The sequence below is a fragment of the Schistocerca serialis genome, chromosome 2 (assembly GCF_023864345.2).
Source record: "Schistocerca serialis cubense isolate TAMUIC-IGC-003099 chromosome 2, iqSchSeri2.2, whole genome shotgun sequence".
Lineage (NCBI taxonomy): Eukaryota > Metazoa > Arthropoda > Insecta > Orthoptera > Acrididae > Schistocerca > Schistocerca serialis.
In genome coordinates, this window is record NC_064639.1 from 86,242,251 (window position 1) to 86,263,536 (window position 21,286).

The window sequence follows — 21,286 nt, forward strand, 5'->3', positions numbered from 1 at the left end:
CAATAGCTAAGTTTCTCGCAGTACTTTTGTTGTATCAAGGATTGAATAAACGTTCAACTCAATGTGACATTTGAGCACCTGTTTCATGTAAGAATAAACGGCTGTCCAAACAACACACAGAAATTACTAACTATAAAAGAACTACACACACTGTAATTAATTGCTGTTAGGTAATCACAGTATTACTCAGTCCTGTCAAAAAGTAAAGCAAAACGAAGAATTACTCAGAGCAAATAAATTCTCGGTGCCCAGATGAAATCTGCATCTACATCTATACTCAGAAAGCCGCCTTACGTTACAATGTGTAGCACTCTCGCTTTCCCCACGTCTTGTTCCAGTCGCGAATGGTTCCTGGGAGAACAATTGCTGCTAAGCCTCCTTGTCAGTCTGTCTCTCTAACGTTACCTCCGTTTTCTTGTTATAGGAACGTTTACTCTCGGAACCTTAACAGTAGATATTACCGAGAAGCAGAATGCCTCTCTGCATCGTCTGCCACTGGAGTTGCCTGAACATTTCCGTGAGATGTTTACTGAATCAACGATGCTCTTCTTTACATGTTTTCTAATTCCTTTATCAGCCACATGTGGCATATTCTGCGAATAACAATTCAGTCACTGAGACTTGGAAGAAACGATTTAAAAAAATAATAAAAAAAGGAACTGAAGCTCCACGAAGGAATTGTCGGAATGGACTGAAATAGGTAGATGTGATGTACAGGTACAGACAAACAACTTATCACAGTTTCAGAAAAATCGCCTAAACTACTAAAGAAAAACATCTTTATAAACTGAGAAAGCCAGTAACGCGATGGTCGATCACTTGCTCTTATGCAAGCAAGTATGCTGATTATTACTGATTGACAGAGTTGTTGGATGTCCTGACGAATGTCGTGCCAAATTCTGTCCAATTGGTACTTCAGATCGTCAAAATCGCGAGCTGGTTGCAATACCCTGCCCACAATGCTCCAAACGCTCTCAATTGGGGGAAGATAAGAAAACTTGACGGACAAGGTAGGGTTTGGCAAGCAGCAGACACGCAACAGAAGCTCTCGCCGGGTGCGGGCGGGCATTGTTTTGCAGAAATGTAGGACAAGGATGGCTAGCCATTAAGGTCAACAAAACGGGGCGTAGAATATCGTCGATTTACCGCTGTGCTGTAAGGGTGACGCATATGACAACCAAAGGTGTCCTGCTATGAAAAGAAATGGCAGTCCACACCAGAATATCTCGCTTGTCAGAGGAGCTCATTCGATGTGGGACTCATCGCTGAGGACAATTCTACTCCAGTGAATGAGATATCAGGTGAAGCTCTGTCTGGAGACGACCCAGACAACAGGGATACCTACCTGACTATCCTTCGACAACCGCGAGTCATGGTCTGGGTTTCCATTTCTTTTCATAGCATGAACACTTTGATTGTGATCCTTGGTACCGTACAGCACAGCGTTATGTCGATGATACTCAACGTCCCCCTTCATTGCCCTTCATGGTAAGCCACGCTGGGCTTCCATTTCAGCTATATAATGCTGGCACGAACACGGTGTTTCTATTGCTTGTCTTTGTGCTTGCCAAAACTCTACCTTGAGCAGCACGGTCGCTGGATCTCTCCCCAATTGAGAACGTGTTGAGCATTATGGGCAGGTCCCTCCGACAAGATCGGGACTGTGACGATCTAGCACTCCAATTGGACAGAACTTGCACGATATCCCTCAAGAGAACATCCATCGACTTTGTCAATCAGTACCAAGCCTAATAACTGCTTGCATAAGAGCCAGAGGTGGACCGACGAGTTATTGACTTGCTCAGTTTGTGAAGGTCTTTCTCATGAAGAGATTATCAAACTCTTCTGAAATTTTAATCATATGTTTTCCTACGAATGTACATTACGTCTACAGATTTCTGTCCCATTCGGGTGGTTCTTCGTTGTGAGTGTTTTCCTTTCTCTCTTTTTTTGTCTTAAAGTGTATGTGTAGGAATGAATACAGAGCTGACTGTTACATTTCACATCTTTCTTCTTGTTTTTGGCAGCTCGGAAGCCCTTAGTCGTCTAGAATACGAAACTGACAATTTGGCCACTTGTCATCCTTGCCGCATAACTTACCAAACGTCTGTAACGCAGTTCCGTAGTTTTTCATCCGGAATAAATATCTTTCCGGGGTAATGACCAAGAATCAACACCGATGGCGAACTGAAGAGAGGCACGAGGTTTCAGCGCGTTTTTAGGTTGTGAAATATTCTAGGACATGTGCTCAGTGGCCTCGGTCTTGCAGCTGTGGTGACTGCCTGCAGTGTCTCACCATCACGTGAACGGGTGGGGGCGTCGCGACGCTACGAACAATTTCTGGTCGGGTTGGCAGCCATCTTTTGTCCACAGTGTCGCCACACTTGGTCGGTATTGGGTCAGCTCTGGAGCACCGCAGCTGAATGACAGAGCCATGTCTTGTAGCTGGGCTCCACTTAACAGTAACCACAAAGCATTCAGGCCTCATTGGCTACTTGACCACCACGGCTGCCATGCGTCTCTAGAGTGCTCCCCTCAAATGTGTTGCTGCTGTTGCAGTGTTTGCATCGTGCGTGGTGACCTTAACCTGTCAACTTGGAATTCTGATGCCCAAAAGCATATAAACGCCAAGTTCTACGGTTCTGCGTATCATTGGATAAGAGATGACGTCTCGTCCCTTATGTATTAAGGTCAACCTGGGTAGTGACTGATACATAAACGCAGATATTGTAACACTGATGCTGATCCTCCTTCAGTATCTCATATTTCAACAGCGTAATACTATACAGCATGTGGTGAGGAACATGTGAGCCATCTTGCAAGACCCGTAGGTCGTGACATATCAGCCACTGATCGAGAAATGGACAGTGGAGGGTTTCAAGTTGTCTGCAAGCTATTCTCGCTGTGGTTGCCCAGGAGTCGAGCTGATGATCTGCAGAGTTTCATCTTGACCTCGCAGGTGGTGAACCTGTGAGCTTTCATCCACGTTTTATTTCCATTCCATGTACATTCTGAAGTGGATAGCAATTCTGTAGACTTGATGATTCGTGTGCTTGCATGTGCCTGATGCATGGCGTTTTGTGGGATAATCTTTCAGCATGTAACATTTCATATCTTCGCTACTGAGCGGCTGTTCTCGAACATTGGAAGTACGTTGGCCCATCACATGTGACACTAGCTACCCCCTTAAAAGATGAGAGTCGTCGCTTTCGGTCGCCGCTGTAGACGGTGAAGATTTGGTAGAACTTGGTCAGGTGACCGCTATTGACTTTCGTCACGGCAGTGATGTGGTATCTGTGAGTGTATCAATCGGTTTTGTGTAATCAGCACCTTACAATGGGACACCGTTACGACGTGATAGAATGGTGGAAATGAGCTATCGCGCTGAAAACCAACCGCGAATGAAGTGCCTGACTAGTAGACATATCAACCCTGATTGTCCAAAGAGTCTACGATGTAATATCAGCAGCTCTGTAATGCGTCATGAGAATAATGGTGATGCTGTATAGGGGAGCAAGGAAGGTGCCTCCACGTGTGCATTTTACTTACATGCTACATAGAAGAAAGTAAAATGCCGGCGCTCCCCGGAAACGTTGCCCAATCGGACAACGGCCAAACCTTCCACCACCGGAAACCAATGCAATCAAAAGCCAAAAACAAAAACAGATCCTCTTCAGGGCCAACCCTGACGATCGTCAGCCAGAACGTCGAGGGAATCACCAAGAATAAGGAGGATGTAATATCGCAACTATGCCAATCAGAAAAGTGGGACGTACTGAAAGGTCTCTGTTGGATTCCTTTCATGTTTAATTTCTTAAATCTGTTGTCATTTATGGAGTAAATTCCTCTCCTAAATTTACTGTGGCGTTTCTGACTATCTGGGAGGAGACTGAGTAGTGGAACGTGTTACTTTTACACATAAACAAGAACGATCTGTCACACTACTACACTTTAAAACACAGTTTATATGTATTTCATGTCACACAGTCTCATACGGAACCTACATCCGCTTTCTTTTATATACTGTATATGATAAGATACTGTCATCCCCCTTCCCTTCTGTGTGAGAGTATGAATGAGCAAATGTATTTGTAGTTGCATGCTTGAGGGTAGCAGACAAGCCTGTCTGCTAGAGAACAGTAGGACCAACGTCGGAACAGGTAGCTACGCTTTCTTAAAGCAGAGAGGTTTCTATCCTTAGTATGGTTCTCTCCGTCCGTTGTCATGTTGGTATAGGAAGCTGCCCCTCTGGCCCCTTCCGTTTGTCTTTGTGAGCCACCCTCAGGAAGCACGCTCGGTAGTAGCGCGGTTGCAGTCTGGCGGTGGCGAGCGTCTGAAGTGGTAAGATCTCCAGCTAAGCGCATGTCTGCTAAGTCCATAGGACAATGGATTTGTTAAGTTCAGCCTAACTGAAAATTTAATCATCTTTATTTCGAGTTTAGCTCTAAAATATCTAAGGTTATCTTAAATTGCAGCGTAGTGTAATTCTCGTGTGAAGTTCATATTATTTTCCGGTTGTTGCTTTGTTACTACTTTGTGAGTAAAGTGGAACCACGTGTTGATCAGTAACTCTAACTAAGATCAATCTTAAATGCGAATGCTTGTGTGATTATAACATCTCGTCTTGACAATATTTTCAATATAGCAACTTTTCTTTATGTTCAACCCACGTGGGGTGTACTTTGCGAGACCAGTACCACGTGCTTATATAACTGTTTGACCCGTCAGGTTAACAGTAAGACGTTAATAACCAGTTCGAGGTTTTTCTTTTGTAATTTGCTTTTCGATCTAATTTATTTTAATTATCAAAATTATTGTGGAGTTACACGCTTTGTGTAAACCAAGTTGACCACGTGAAGCATGTGGTGTAATCATCAAAGTAGCCCTCAGCTATTCTTTTCGGGAAGATTTCACAAAGAGTTAATATGAATTTAGTATACCAGTGTGTGGTAATTACATGACGGACAGGATTGTGCTACGAACGTAATTTCTTTGGGTGAAAATTTGAATCTGTTGGTAGTGGTTAATTTTCTGTTGCATATGTTTCAATGTTCTTTGTGTGTTGTTTTATGAATGCAGTGTTGTATGCAGACTCCCAATCTTGGCTCCATATTTGATGTGTTCCGTAAGATTTTCACAATCCTAAATAAGGCACCAGCTTCTTACGAGTAGAATTTAATATGCTGAAATTTCAATGACCAATCTTAAAAATAAATTTCCAAATATAAACTGATTTCTTTCTTGTTATTTAAATTCTCCTTTTTATATATATATTACCGGTTGTTGTATGACTATTAAAAGATTATCATTAATGTTAGTCTGTTTGGGAATTTGGTAAACTTAGACTAGATACCTGATGAAACAGTTGCTTAGTAATGCAAGATTAACTTCGCCAGACAGCTCACAGCTTTTAACTCGGTTTTATTGTCAGTCAGTACTGCTTTCATCATAGCAAAATTAAAGTAGCAACGTTACACATTATGAAAGGTCTCTGTTGGATTCCTTTCATGTTTAATTTTTTAAATCTGTTGTCATTTATGGAGTAAATTCCTCTCCTAAATTTACTGTGGCGTTTCTGACTATCCTGGCAGGGTCGCCTTGTGTAACGTTGCTACTTTAATTTTGCTATGATGAAAGCGGTACTGACTGGCAATAAAACCGGGTTAAAAGCTATGATCTGTCTGGCGAAGTTAATCTTGCACTACTAAGCAACTGTTTCATCAGGTATCTAGTCTAAGTTTACCAAATTCCCAAACAGACTAACATTAATGATAATCTTTTAATAGTCATACAACAGCCGGTAATAAATATATAAAAAGGAGAATTTAAATAACAAGAAAGAAATCAGTTTATATTTGGAAATTTATTTTTAAGATTGGTCATTGAAATTTCAGCATATTAAATTCTACTCGTAAGAAGTTGGTGCCTTATTTAGGATTGTGAAAATCTTACGGAACACATCAAATATGAAGCCAAGATTGGGAGTCTGCATACAACACTGCATTCATAAAACAACACACAAAGAACATTGAAACATATGCAACAGAAAATTAACCACTACCAACAGATTCAAATTTTCACCCAAAGAAATTACGTTCGTAGCACAATCCTGTCCGTCATGTAATTACCACACACTGGTATACTAAATTCATATTAACTCTTTGTGAAATCTTGGAAGCGAGGTTACAATCCCCATATTTGCTTCGTCAGCCGGAACATCTACGACACCTGCTGCAAAAGAGTATATGATGCAATCCCAAAGACACAATATCGACCTATTGGAATCCAAGTCTACTCAACAGTTAAAACAACCAAAATACCTTTCGTAGGAGATTCAACTTTAAAAAGACTAGGTGGTCAGAATATTCCCAAGCGCTGGATGAGGAATTAGCCAGTCTGACCCCAACACCAAATAATTATCATATCTTTGTTGAGACTTTGCGAAAGGTATCTAGACGCTATATTCCTAGGGGCTGCAGAGAACACTATATCGCAGGGCTCTCAAATGCCTCAAAGGACATCCTGGAGAAGTATCAAGTAGTGTTCGCGGAAGACCCATTCAGCGACGAAACCATCACCTGCGGCACAGCTTTAATGTCAGCCCTCAGCGAGGCACGCGAGAAGAAGTGGATAGCAACCCTAGAAAGAATGGATATGTCCCACAGTAGCAAAATAGCCTGGAACCTGATTAAGAAACTGGATGGTGACCCAAGGCTAAGCAAGGCCCCGGCCAACGTAACTCCAAACCAGGTGGCCAACCAACTCCTTCTAAACGGCAAGGTCAACTCCAAACGTCAGAAAACTAAAATCACACGCCTACTGCCAACGGAAAACACCAACTTCCAGAAACCATTTAGCATGAGAGAGTTGAACAATTGCATAAATACCATGAAGAATGGGAAAGCCGCTGGGTTTGATGATATTTGCGTGTAACAGATTTAAAACTTCGGCCTTGGCGCCAGGGACTGGATACTTGGACTTTTTGACGTGTGCCGTGAAACCTTTCAACTCCCGAAACTGTGGAGGAAGTCAAAAGTGGTGGCTCTCCTTAAACCCGGGAAGGACCCAGAGTCTCCGAAGAACTATCGACCCATAACCCTTCTCTGCCACCTGTTTAAGCTCTATAAAAGATTGATCCTCAACAGAATAGAGAAGATCGTTGACTCGAAGCTAATTCCACAACAAGCAGGTTTTAGACCTGGAAAGTCTTGTACCAGTCAAATTCTGGCATCGAGGGAACATATTGAGGATGGGTTTGAGAATAAACTAATCACCGGGCTGGCACTAGTCGACCTAAGTTCCGCCTATGATACAGTAGATCATCGGACACTACTGCATAAAACCTACGAGACCCTGAAAGACTACCACCTAGTCAAGATAATCGAATACCTGCTCCAAAATAGACAGTTCTTTGTAATGCTTGAGGGGAAAAAGAGTCGATGGCGGAATCAGAAAAATGGGCTCGCCCAAGGAAGCGTGTTGGCGCCAACCCTATTCAACATATATACAAATGACCAACCGACTCCAGACAAAACCAAAACTTTTGTATATGCAGACGACCTGGCAACAACAGTTGAAGGCAATATGTTTGAAGCCATCGAGGAGAAACTAGAAACCGTCCTTTCTATAATGTCAACTTACGACAAAAAGAATTCTCTAAAACCCAATCCCTCCAAAACTCAAGTGAGTGCATTCCATCTGAACTCGAGGCAGGCAAAGTACAGGCTCAGTGTTACCTGGGATGGGACATTACTAGAACACACAGATATTCCCACCTACCTTGGCGTCGTGCTGGACGGAACATTGACATACAAATATTATTGTGAAAAACACGCAAAAAAGTAGAAGCACGAAATTCCCTAATAAGAAAGCTGTCCAACAGCAAATGGGGTGCCAAACCTACCGTGGTCAGAACTTCAGCCCAAGCTTTGTGCTTCTCAGCTGCCGAATATGTCTGCCCGGTATGGTGCAGATCCGCCCACGCAAAAAAGGTAGTTATTAGCTTGAATGAAACATGCAGGATAGTGACAGGCTGCATGAAACCTACCCCCATAGAAAATCTTCACAGGGCCGCAGGTTTCACAAACCCTGACTCACGTAGGAAAGCCCATGAACATACCGAGAAGCTAAAACAAACCTTTGATGCCCGTCACTCAATATTTGGCCTAGAGTGTGGCCCTAGCAAATCCAGACGCAGTTTCTTAAGTTGCGCCTTAGATGAGCCCTCCATCTACTATCCACTAAGAGGTGATTGGGAAACCTGGAGAATGCTTAACCGCATCAGAACTGGGGTGGCTCCTGTGAAATCTAGTCGGGTCAAATGGGGTTTGTAGGACGAAAATGACGATAAATGCGACTGCGGCTCTCGACAGGACATGGAACATCTCCTACAATGCCCAGCCTGCCCGCACAGATGCACCCTCGACCATCTATGGCTGGCTAATGAAGAAGCATTGGACATTGCCCAATATTGGGCAAACAAATTGTAGTTTCCGGACACGAAAAAGTAAAGTAAAGTAAGATTCTGTATAAAGACCCCAAGCTACAGGGCACCCATTATCAATGACTATCGGTTTCAGACGCAAAACTTATTGTTGCTGACAGTCATTGCAGCTTCATCTCAAGTAGTGTCTTCGCGAACAATGACAGAGAAAGTGCATGTAGAGGACATTTGGATCCGGGCACCTCTTAAACCGCCTTTTTCGTAGAGACAGAGGAACTACGTGCTTTAATTATCCATTTCAGAAACTGACCATAAGCTGACTGGGAGAGTATATTGTGGTCCGACGACTGACGGCTTCACCTCTTTTCAAATGATGCTACACACCAAGTGTACCAATGAACCTCTTAAGCCACAGGGTGTGCGGGACATATTTCCGTGAAGCAGCGATCCTGTGATGTTTTTGTGTTGTTCTTCTTCTGTACTTGGGGCCCACTCATTCAGTTTACCGTTAACGTGAACGAGAATGTTTACTTCAACATCGTAGGTGACCAAGTGTTACCCTACCTTTTACATCAAGGTGATGAACGTTCTGCGGAGCCTCCCTTCCTCCAAGGTGGTAACAGCCGTGTTTACAAGGCGGAACAGACACATTTCAGGGGTTATGGACTCAAGCAACCTTTCGCAATTCGACTGGCCGTTAGGTCACGCGATCTTATTTCCACTGAAAATGTCAATAACAGTGGGTGAGCCATAGAAATAAAACATTACTGCACTTTGATATCTCTATGGAATATAGTCATCAATGAGTGGCTTCAACTAGATATGATACACGTGAAGAAACTTATAAAACCCCTTAGTGGCCGGCCGATGTGGCCGAGCGTTTCTAGGCGCTGCAGTCTGGAACCGCACGACCACTACGGTCGCAGGTTCGAATCCTGGATGTTTTTGATGTCCTTAGGTTAGTTAGGTTTAAGTAGTTCTAAGATCTAGGGGCCTGATGACCTCAGATGTTGAGTCTCATAGTGCTCAGAGCCATTTGAACCATCTCTTCCTGATTGAACTAAGGCCACTACGAAGAGTATAGAGGGTAACGGCTACACAGTATCACCAAGTGGCTCCTGCACTTGACTAATATTTAATCCAGAGTGCATGTAAAAGACTGCAACTAGTGACTGGCTTCGTAGGAGCAAGTATCTGTGGGCAGAAGACAAGTCTGGCATAGCAGCAATAAATTATGAATCTATACAGTAACTTTGCTGCAGAATTTGTTAGTCAAAGCCATATCAAAATCTTACGATAGTCTCTGAGATAGCCGTTACATACAAAAAGAAACCGCGGCTGGGAATTTTATTTTTGTATAAATATGAACCATGTTATGGACCTTACTGTTGCGGGGTGGCTTGCATACCTCACAGATATTAACCAGCAAGGCCTTTGTGTGCTGTATCAGTACAGCAAGGGCTTGTACTGTGACCGTCTGAAACGTAGGGTACACTACAGCTGTTATTTTTCCCGGCGGCATGGATCTCTACTGTATGGTTGAATGATGATGACCTCTTGGGTAAAATATTCCGGAGGTAAAATATCGACTGTTCGGATTTCCCGAAGGGGATTACTCAGAAGGACAATGTCATGACGCAAAAACAAAGGCTGGCTGTGTGTGGGTCGGAGTGTGGAATGCAAAATCCCTTAATCGAGTGGATAGATTGGAAAATTTAAAAAAGGAAATTCATTGGTTGAAGTTGGATCTAGTGGGTATTAGTGACGCTCTGTGGCGCCAGGAACGGGGCTTCAGGTCGAGTGAATACATGGATATAAATACAAAATCAAATAGCGGTAATGAAGGAGTAGGTCTAATAATGAACATTAAAATAGTAATGCAGTAAGCTACTACATTAACAGTGTAGTGAACGCATTGTTGTAGCCAATACAGATAACAACCCAACGCCCGCCACTATAGTACAGCACTCTATGCCAAGCATCATCGCAGAGGATGAAGAGATTGATAAAATGTATGATGAGACAAGAAAAAACTATTCAGATAGTTATGGGAGAGGAAGAACTAACTGTAATGAGGGAAAAGAAGGAGAAACTGTGGATGAGTACGAAGTGGAAGAATGGAATGAAAGACGAACCTGCCTGGTAGAGTTTAGCACAGAGAAAAATTTAATCTTCGCTAACATTTGCTTGAATAATCATGAAAGAAAGTTATACACGTGGAAGAGACAGATGACGCTTAAAAGTTTCAGATTGATTGCATAATGGCAAGACAGCAATTTAGGAACCAGATTTGGGCTGTAAGACTTTTCCAGGGACGGATGTGGACTCTGACCACAGTTCAGTGGTTGTGAACAGTAATTAAAACTGAATAATCAGCAAAAAGGTAAGAGATGAAGAAATTTGGACACGAAGAAGTTAAAAAACTGGAGTTTGTAGAGAGTTTCAGAGGGAGCATTAGGTAACGATTGACTGAAAAAAGGTAAAGAAATACAGTAGAACACTAATGGCTCGTTCTGAGAGATGAAATAATGAAGGTAGCAGAGAACCAAATAGGTAAAAAGGAAAGATGATTTAAGTGACGAAAAGAGAAAATATAAAAATGCAGCAATGAGACAGATGAAAGAGAATACTGACTTACAGGAAATGCAAAATGGCTGAGCAGTAAAGGCTGGAGGACAAATTTGAGGACATGGAAGAATATATATACGGGAAAGATAAATCCAGGCTATAGGAAAATGAAAGAGACATTTGGAGAAAAGAAATGCAACTGTATGAACGTCAAGACCTCAGATGGAAAACCGGTAATAAGCAAAGAAGGGAACACTGCAAGGAGGAAGGACTATACAGAGGGTATCTACGAAGTAGAGCTACTTGAAGGCAATATTGTATAAATGGAAGAAGATGTAGATGAATATGAGTTGCAAGAAGAATTTGAAAGAGTACTCAAAGACCTAAGATGAAACAAAAACCCAGGAGTAAATAGCATTTTGTCGGAACTACTGATAGAATTGGGAGAGCCACCTGTGACAAAACTCTTCCATCTTGTGTCTCAATGTGCTGGCATAAGCTGTCACCAGCAAACCAGTCGGCAAGGATGAAGCACGAAGATCTGTAGTAGGCGCTGGATCAAGCACGCCTATTACAAGAGGGGCCAGAGACACACCGATAACCAAACGCCGCCAACGCCCTCTCGACAGCGTGTGTTTAGGCCGCCATCGCTGACCTACCTCATTAGCTTAGCCTCGACTTACTGACTCACTCTTCCAGTTCGGCATGTGTCAGTATACTTGCAGAGTGGTCATAGTTCATCACAGGCTACAGCAGTACATAGCGACCAGATTAGTGACTATAATGGGACTTGTACTTTACCAGCAGTGCGGCTAAGGTTTGTAGTAGCAAGATTACCGACAGTGTCTACAATGGGAGTCTTACTGATGAGCTTCCGCAACAAGATATGGACTCTATTCAAGTTAAGTCTCCATTCCGTGTAAATAAAGAAAAGTGAAATAATTGTCACAACTAGGAAGAAGAATAGGCCAAATGTGGATATAACTTGTGGAGGGGAAAAACTACAAGTCGTAGAGAACTTCAAGTACCTGGGAAGCATGATTGAAAGTAAGGGGGGAAACGCAATGGAAATAAATGAAAGGTGCAGAAAAGCAGGGCAGTTCTACAAATGCATTAGGGGGCTTATTTGGAGCAAGGAGGTGCCACAGAAATCCAAGTGAATTATATACCGAACCTACTTTGTCCCCATATTGGCATACGGAAGTGAGACATGGGTAATGCACAAAAGCGACAAAAGTAGAATACAGGCTAGTGAAATGAAGTTCCAGAGGAGCAGGTTGAGTGCAACAAGACGAGACAGATTGCGAAATGTGTATGTGAGGGAAAGATTAAAGGAGGAACCAGTACAGGACAGGATAGAAAAATCAAGACTGCAGTGGTATGGACACATGAAGAGAATGGATGAGGGAAGAATTTCAAAGAGGATGTTTGATCTGCAACTTGAGGGGAAGAGGCCCAGAGGAAGACCAAGAGATAGATGGGTGAAGGAAGTGAAGGAATGTGTGACGAGAAGAGGAGAGAACTGGACGAAGGTGGAAGAGGGGGAATGGTGGAAAGACAGAACACGATGGAGAGGCTTGTGTTCCCGACAGACCCAGCCAGTGGCTGGAAACTGTCCAAGATGATGATGATGATTTGTGTTGTAGAAAAAGGATACATGCCACCCATAACAACATCCTCTCCCTTGCATCCTTGTGGTAGAATACTCTGCAGTGACGACGAGGATACTACAGTGGTGAACGAAGATAATTCAATGGCCGAAGATTTTACTTGCTTCTCGTGTGTTTTAGCCTGCATCGGTTATCGAGTTCAAGTATTTCTGTATGCTAATTTGTTGTTGTATTCTTGCATGTGTTCCAAGAGGGAACCGCAGAACTAACGAAATTTCTCTTTTCAGAGTATTTGATTACCTTTTGATATAATATATTTATGTAAACCATGAATTTCCCGCCCTCTTCCAACTCCTGCCTCCACTCCTCAGCCGCAGACGGCCAATGTTATCGATCTAACACAGGTTTTCCACTTCAGAACCAACAAATCGCTACCTTACTGACAACAGTACAACAATTAATATCTGCTCAAGCTGCGTTGGCCGCACAACCACAACCGACCGACCGAGCAGCCCTACAAGTGCCACCGACCAGCATACCGATGTTCCGGCAATTTAGGGAAACAGAAAAGGAATTGATTGAATATCTGACTCAATTCTGTGCACATTATCAAGTTTATCGTGTTCAATACTTCCTTTCGATTGTGGGTCCGCAGTGTTCAGGTTTACATAAAAACTATCCTAACCGCGCCTCGTGACTAACTCACCTGTGACCAAGCAGTCGCTACATTAACTAAATACTACGAGCACCAAGTCCAAGTAGCTGCAGCCAAATATCAGTTTTCTCGCTTGCAGAGAAAGTCGGAACAGCCATTGGTGCGCAGAATTAACGGGCAAGGCTAGCAAGTGTAAATTTAATTTTAGTTGCGGCAACTTTTAGAGTGATTTAATGAAACGTGATACAATAACATTCAATGTCCCAGGCAGTAGAATACGGGCACTGGTCTTAAAGTATTCTGATCCATCACTTCTCCAAATATTGAAAATCTTAGAGCAATATGATTGGGTGCCATAGCGGCCGATAAGTTTGACTAGGCCCCGATTTGTCGGGTCGAGTGCCCCTTGTCCGCGACCGCCCCAAGCAGCCACAACAACGAGCGCGTACACATCCGCACGGACAGCCACGTAGACATGTAAACACGACTGTGAATTTAGTGAAGTGTTGCCCTAGACGTTTTGCTCGCCATAAAAGACAGGATTGCCCATCACGAAACGCAACGTGTTATATGTATGGAGGAAAAGGCCATGTTACAGTGGTTTGTTTTCAACTCCACGCATAGGACAATTTTGACCGCTGCCAGAAGAGACAAGCAGTGATCGCTGTGTTTTCTAAGCGTACAGCAGGCTTTGACGAAAGTAAGATTAAGGTTGTGCCTCCTTCTCGCCCTAGTGCTGTGCATCGACATTCAAATAAACTATTTGATTACGGAATTGCTGGCCGTCGTGTGAACTTTCAGTTAATTACAGGTACCTCATTAACTTTGCTTAATCGTCCCACCTACGAGCAGTTAGGCTCACCACACCTTTTTAAATCTAGCAAGCACCTCACTCCTTACAACAGACAGGAAATTCCAGTGCTTGGGCGGTGTAGTTTGCCTACAACTTAAAAAATCTCACACTAGAACAGGGAATCTTAATGTGTTGAAATCAAGAGACAGTGATAACATATTCGGCACAGATGCCTTTGATTTGTTGATCCATAACAATCGACTTTCAGTGTCTGCTTTTGAACCAAAAGACAATATCGCTAACTTGCTTAAAGAATTTCCTGAGCCATTTTCAGAAGGAATGGGAAAAGTTAATAATTTTCTCGCTCATGTTGCATTGAATGCACAGCCCAAGTTTTTCCGGGCCCGCCCCATTCCAATTGTTTTAAGAGACAAGGTAGCCAATGAATTCGAAGTATTGTTTGATAATGGTTTAATTGCTCCCAATCAGGCCAGTAATTGGGAAAGTCCGCTCGTTTTGTTGCCTAAGTCTTGGGGCTGCATTCGCATTTAAGTCGATGTCAAGTCTACAGTCAACCCTCAGACAGTAGTTGACACTTTTATAAGATTTGCGTGATGCCTACTTGCAAATTCCATTGGATGAAGAATCGCAGAAAGTGTTTGTTGTATATACACACTTAGGACTGTTCAAGTATTTGCGTTTGTCCTCCGGCAGTGCTTCCGCATCCGCCATTTTTCATCGTAACTTGGAACATCTGTCTGCAAAAGTGTCGCTTTGTTCAAGCTATTTTGACGATATTTTCGTCTCAGGTCGTACACCACAGGAGCGCATTGTCAATTTGCGTACACTTTTTCGAGTGTTGTGAGAAGCACGACTCAAGGGTCGTCTCGTAAAGTGCGTCTTTTTTTCAAACTGAAGTACAGTGACTACGGGGCTAACATTATGTGATCAAAAGTATCCGAACACCCCTAAAACATACGTTTTCCATATTAGGTGGATTGCGCTGCCATCTACTGCCAGGTACTCCATATCGGCGACCTCAGTAGTCATTAGACATCGTGAGAGAGCAGAATGGGGCACTCCGCGGAACTCACAGACTTCGAACGTGGTCAGGTGATTGGGTGTCACTTGTGTCACACGTCTGTACGCGAGATTTCGACACTCCTAAACATCCCTAAGTCCACTGTTTCCGACGTGATAGAGAAGTGGAAACGTGAAGGGGCACGTACAGCACAAAAGCGTAAAGGCCGACATCATCTGTTGACTGACAGAGACCCTTGACAGTTGAAGGGAGTCGTAATGTGTAATAGGCAGACATCTATCCAGACCATCACCCAGGAATTCCAAACTGCGTTAGGATCCGCTGCAAGTACTATGACAGTTATGTGGGAGGTGAGAACGCTTGCATTTAACTGTCGAGCAGCTGCTCGTAAGCCACATATCACGCCAGTAAATGCCTTGGTGTAAGGAGCGCAAATATTAGACGATTGAACACTGGGAAAAGTTGTGTGGAGTGACGAATCACGGTACACAATGTGACGGTCCGATGGCAGGGTGTGAGTATGACGAATGCCCGGTGAACGCCATCTGCCAGCGTGTTTAGTGCCAACACTAAAATTCGGAGGGGGTGGTGTTATGGTGTGGTCGTGTTTTTCATGGTGGTTGTTCTCCTCCTCATTTTTTTGCGTGGCACTATCACAGCACAGGCCTACAATGATATTTTAATCACCTTCTTGCTTCCCACTGTTGAAGAGCAATTCGGAGATGACGATTGCATCTTTCAAAACGATCTAGCACCTGTTCATAGTGCACGGCCTGTGGCAGAGTAGTTACATGACAATAACGTCCCTGGCCTGCACAGAGTCCTGAACAGAATCCAATAGAACACCTTTGGGGTGTTTTGGAACGTCGGCCTCGTGCCGACCAACCTCTCTTCAGTGCAGCACTCCGTGAAGAATGGGCTGCCACTACCCAAGAAACCTTCCAGCATCTGTTTGAACGTATGCACGCGAAAGTGGAAGCTGTCATCAAGGCTAAGGGTGGGCCAACATCATATTGAATTCCAGCATTACCGACAGAGGGCGCCACGGAGTTGTAAGTCATTGTCAGCTAGGTGCCCGGATACTTTTGATGACATAGTCTATGTGATGTAATAAACAGTTTGGGTGGGCAACCCCTCCAAACTCATTTGCTTGCAATCCGCGACATGCCTGTATGTCGGAATGTGAACTGCAGTCAGTACTGGCCTAGATGGCATACAAAGCTCGGTTCATACCGAATGACCCTCAGATCGCTGCCCAATAGCATCCCTTGCACCGAAAAAGTGTGCCTTTTGTGTGCACTAAGGACTGTCGAAAAGCATTTCAGGAACTCAAAAATGCTTTGCTTTGTGCCAGATGTTTAGTGCACGTTGACGCTTCATCCTACGTAATCGGCGCTCTGCTTTCGCACAGAATTGGCGCACACGACAAAACTATAGGTTTTGCACAAAGTTGTTATCTCAGACGCAGCGCAATTATTCTCAAATAGAAAACGATGCTCTCGCTGTTGTTTATGGCGTGAGAAAATTCCGTCACTATTTGTATGTTCCCTAGTTCTTTTTAGTGACAGATCAAAAGCCTTTGCAGTCCTCGTTTCATGCCTCAAAGGCGGTTCCTACGCTGTCCAAAATTGAAGCGGTGAACTTTGTTGCTTTCGCAGTTTCAGTATGAAATTTTGTACAAGCTTACGACATAGCATGACAATGCAGACACCTTATCTCGCTTTCCGATTGGCGCAGAGACTAATTTAAAGCATCCGCCGGATCTTCTTCTCAAATCGATGCGCAGGACTCTGAATTGCTCGAATCTTTTCTCTTGTACAACAGAAAAACTGCACAGGACACGGAAGCAGACCCACACCTAAGATTTTGTTTGCATTCCATTCGCACGTCTTGGTCTCATTCATTGAACAGTAACCAGATCTCAGTCGTGCGCCGATATTTAGCACGTCGACATAACCATTCAGTTGAACAGGGTGTAATTGTAGTTGAGAATGACAGTGGGCAATCGTGTGGGCTTATTCACACCGTGTTAGAAAAGGATGTATTGCGGTTGCTCCACCAAGGACATTGGGGAACCGTTGGCACTAAATAGTTAGTTCGACGGCGTTGTACTTGGCAGGGCATGGATTCCCACACTGAACAGATGACATCATAGTGTCGCACATGCTCGAAAAACCAATCTGCTCCGCTACAGACATTCTCAACTTGGTCTAAGAGTAGGCATGGAAAAGAGTGCACCCTGAATTTGCAGGACCATTCTGGACCACTTGTTGACTCAGTGGTAGGCTCCTGTAGCAAGTTCCCACTTACGGTGCCTATGAACCCTACCACATCACATAACACCATTCAAACCGTGTCCTCCTGGTGGCGGCGCTGCAAACCATCGGGAATTGCAATCATGTACATGAAAGAGCTAATGCGTTCCTCCATAACGGCTCATTCCCAGCGCCCAAGGTTGCCATGGATCCTGAAAAGACCAAGATCATACGGCGCAAAGCGATACTTACGGACCATTGGTGGCGCCAGATGAAGGTTTGCCACAAGTGCTTGGGTCGGAAAGCGTGAAACGTCTCCTTTGAACAATTATACATGATTGTGCTTAAACTGACACACAACAGTTTTAGCGCAACGCAGTCTGACTTTCAATAATCCCTACAAAAGAATGGCCCTGCCTAACATTAACCTATACCTTTCACAAATCACTTACGTCACAAAAATCTTCGTTACTCGAACAACTGCAATATAGCGAGCTCCACTACTGCCAGCTAAATAAAAGATTCAAACTACGGAAGGCACTAACTATTGATAGGCAAAGTTATTAAATGAAAGATTTTAATAGAGAACAAACAATGTATTTACCTTAATAGTCATAATATCTATAGCAGTTCATGACATCCATTCTTACAAATGTACTGTTTCTGGTGGACAAACGTCCAGATTATCCGCTCTCAAAAATCCGCCATCTCACTTCCCCACATCCACCACTGGTGGCGGGTCACCTCCATCTGCGCAACGCTACGCGCTGTTAACAGCCAACAGCCCAACACTACAATAGCGAACAACAATGCAAACCAGCCACAGACTGCACACAGCACATCCACTGATATTCATACAGAGCGCTACGTGGCGTTACCAATATAAAAACCTATACAGCCTACTTATACAGCCCACATGCTCCCCACAAAAAATTTTACAAATTGTTTTGGGCAGTGGCCAATACAAATTTGAAAAAATTTTTCATAATTACAATAACAAAGAAATCAAATGCACACACTTACTGATACAATGTTGGTCAAAAGCTAAAATTTTCGCACAGTCCATAAAGACAGTCCTGATCGTTCATCACAGTAAAATTGCAGTGTTTTTCTCAAAGTCTGAGCAGTAAAAGAAAATGCACACGGAAGTAGTGGATTTCCATGCAGTCTTGAAAAAGTAGTGTTGTCCTTCCAACGGAAAGACAGTGCTGACTCTTGACATGCAGACAGGTAATGGGCCACAACAGAGCAAACCCACAGCAGAGTCAGTCGAAGTTTTGAAGAATATTGGTAGGTAGGTCATCACAGAGCAGACCCACTATATTCCTGGTAGAGATTATGGTATTGGTGGGCCACCAGAGGTGCAGACCCACTGCAGTCCTTGTAGAAATAATTGTACTGTTAGGTCATCAAAGATGCAGACCCACTGTAGTCTTTGTAGAGATAGTGGTATTGGTGGGCCATCAAAGATGCAGACCCATTATAGTCCTTGTAGAGACAGCCAGCAGCCATCTATTGCGACTGTGCAGGTGCACAATCACCATTGAAGAGTCTTGCGGAGAACATAGCAAGTCCATAAACCACCACTTGTGCGCGCACAAAGTTTTTGGAACTGTCCTTAGAAGTCTTGTGGACAATATATCAAGTCCACAAACCATCACTTGTGCACTCACAAAGTTTTTGGAATTGTCCTTAGAACCAGCAATGCTGTTAATCAGTCCCTTGCTGAATTATTAACACACGTGCGAACACTAACAGTCCTCTTTTTTTCACATATTGTGCATATACTATGACCAACAGAAATGTGTGCAGTGAAGTGAATGCTTACCGGTTACCTAATTTGATGAACTGGTGTCAATTACAATTTTATAACATGAGAATGCAATAACAAAAGTACAAAATACATCATTAAAGAACATAACAATACAGATAACATTTGTAGTAATATGGGCTTTACAAAAGAATAGAAAAAACATATACATCAGTGTTACAGGAATTATGACATAAGTACATACATGAAAGATCAGAATAACTTTTGAAACATCAACTTCACACATGAGCAACAAAACAGAACAGATAAATAATGTCTAAACATCTTTACAAAGTAAATAACATATTATTAGAAAAATTCTACAACATAACTCGTATCAGCTAAACACATAAAGACAGGAAAAACACAAATACACAAGAGTACGCAAACACACAGTGGGATAACACAAAAGGAAAGGACAGGGTTCGTTTTCAGTGTAACATTTGATACTGCAGTCCAACCCAAAACTTCATTCCATAGATCTTTCCTCTTATTTCAACATTTGTTTCCACCAAAAAAAATCCTATCCAAGCATGCTTTCTCTATTTATATGTTCACATATTTCTTACCTCATTATTTATTTTCCATTATCTTACCTCATCATTTATTTCCAAGAAAATCCTACCTAAACCTGTTGTCCCTAAATCGTACTTTTTGTTCACATCCTCTTTCAAAATCCTTTTTTTGCCCAAACCATTTTCTTATAGCTCCTCAATGCATTTCTTCCAATTCATCACAACACGTTCTCTTATATAGCCTACCCCACCTTAAGCTAACTTAAATCTACTGAGCTAAGATGCTAAACTAAGGGACGAGGCGATACAGCAGTACAAAACAATTAACACAAACAGCAATGACAAAAAAAAAAAAAGGAAATTGGCACAGCAATTGCTATATTACAACTAATATAAGGCACTGTGCAGTAAACAAGAAAAATAAATCCGTAGTAAAACTGGCTTAACATAGTAATACATAGTTAAATTCAGTAAAACTATGCCTGACAAACAGCAGCAGCAAATGCTATAACTTATATCTAATCATGACAAAGCTCAAGCAGAAAAAATAGTACACTATAGACAACAACGCAGATAAGGGAAATGTATATTCACATCTTAATGTCTATGTAATTAACGTGGTGCAGCACAAGAAGTTATTCTACCAAAAGAAATTACCAAGTACTTGAAAAGAAAATTATGTATGCAGTTCCTGTGGAGGGAAATGTCTTTTTGTGCTCCCTCATTATTTTGGAAGCATATCACAAAATTATTGTTTACTGGATCTGTAGGCACAAAATGTTTATGTTAGTACGTCTATAAATTTTTATTTTAACCAATGCTGCAGTGCAGCTAGAAACTAGATGTTAAACAAAATAGGGAAAGCAAGGCGTGAAACGTCATTCACTAGCCATATGGCATTTCATAATGCAGTAAACAATCTTTCAACTAGCAAGACAATAGACGTGAAATGTTTCTCATCATTTCATTTCAGTAAATATCATAAATTAAGAACTCCACAGTGTAATCATGTTTTCAAGTTTGAGCGTGTCATATTTACGATGCTTTCTACAAAGAAATGTCAATAGCGAGGATAATAGCCTCTTTCTTCTCCACCTAATAGCTTTTTCTCAAGGCGGCTGGCACACCTGGCCGCTCACAACGCATTACGACACGGTCACTTACCTTTCTTACCGAAATATTTACGACAGCAGTTTCCGCTACAGTGACAGTCTCATGTAAAAATTTCACAGGTCGAAAATATGCGTTACAAATGTGTAGAAACAAAATCCTGTAAATATAACAGCATCCAAAAAATTTTCGGCGGCACTGTGATACATTCACGCATATACATACATTTCATAACTCTTCTACATCTACATCTACATCTATACTCCGCGAGCCACCTTACGGTGTGTGGCGGAGGGTACTTATTGTACCACTATCTGATCCCCCCTTCCCTGTTCCATTCACGAATTGTGCGTGGGAAGAACGACTGCTTGTAAGTCTCCGTATTTGCTCTAATTTCTCGGATCTTTTCATTGTGATCATTACGCGAGATATATGTGGGCGGTAGTAATGTGTTGCCCATCTCTTCCCGGAATGTGCTCTCTCGT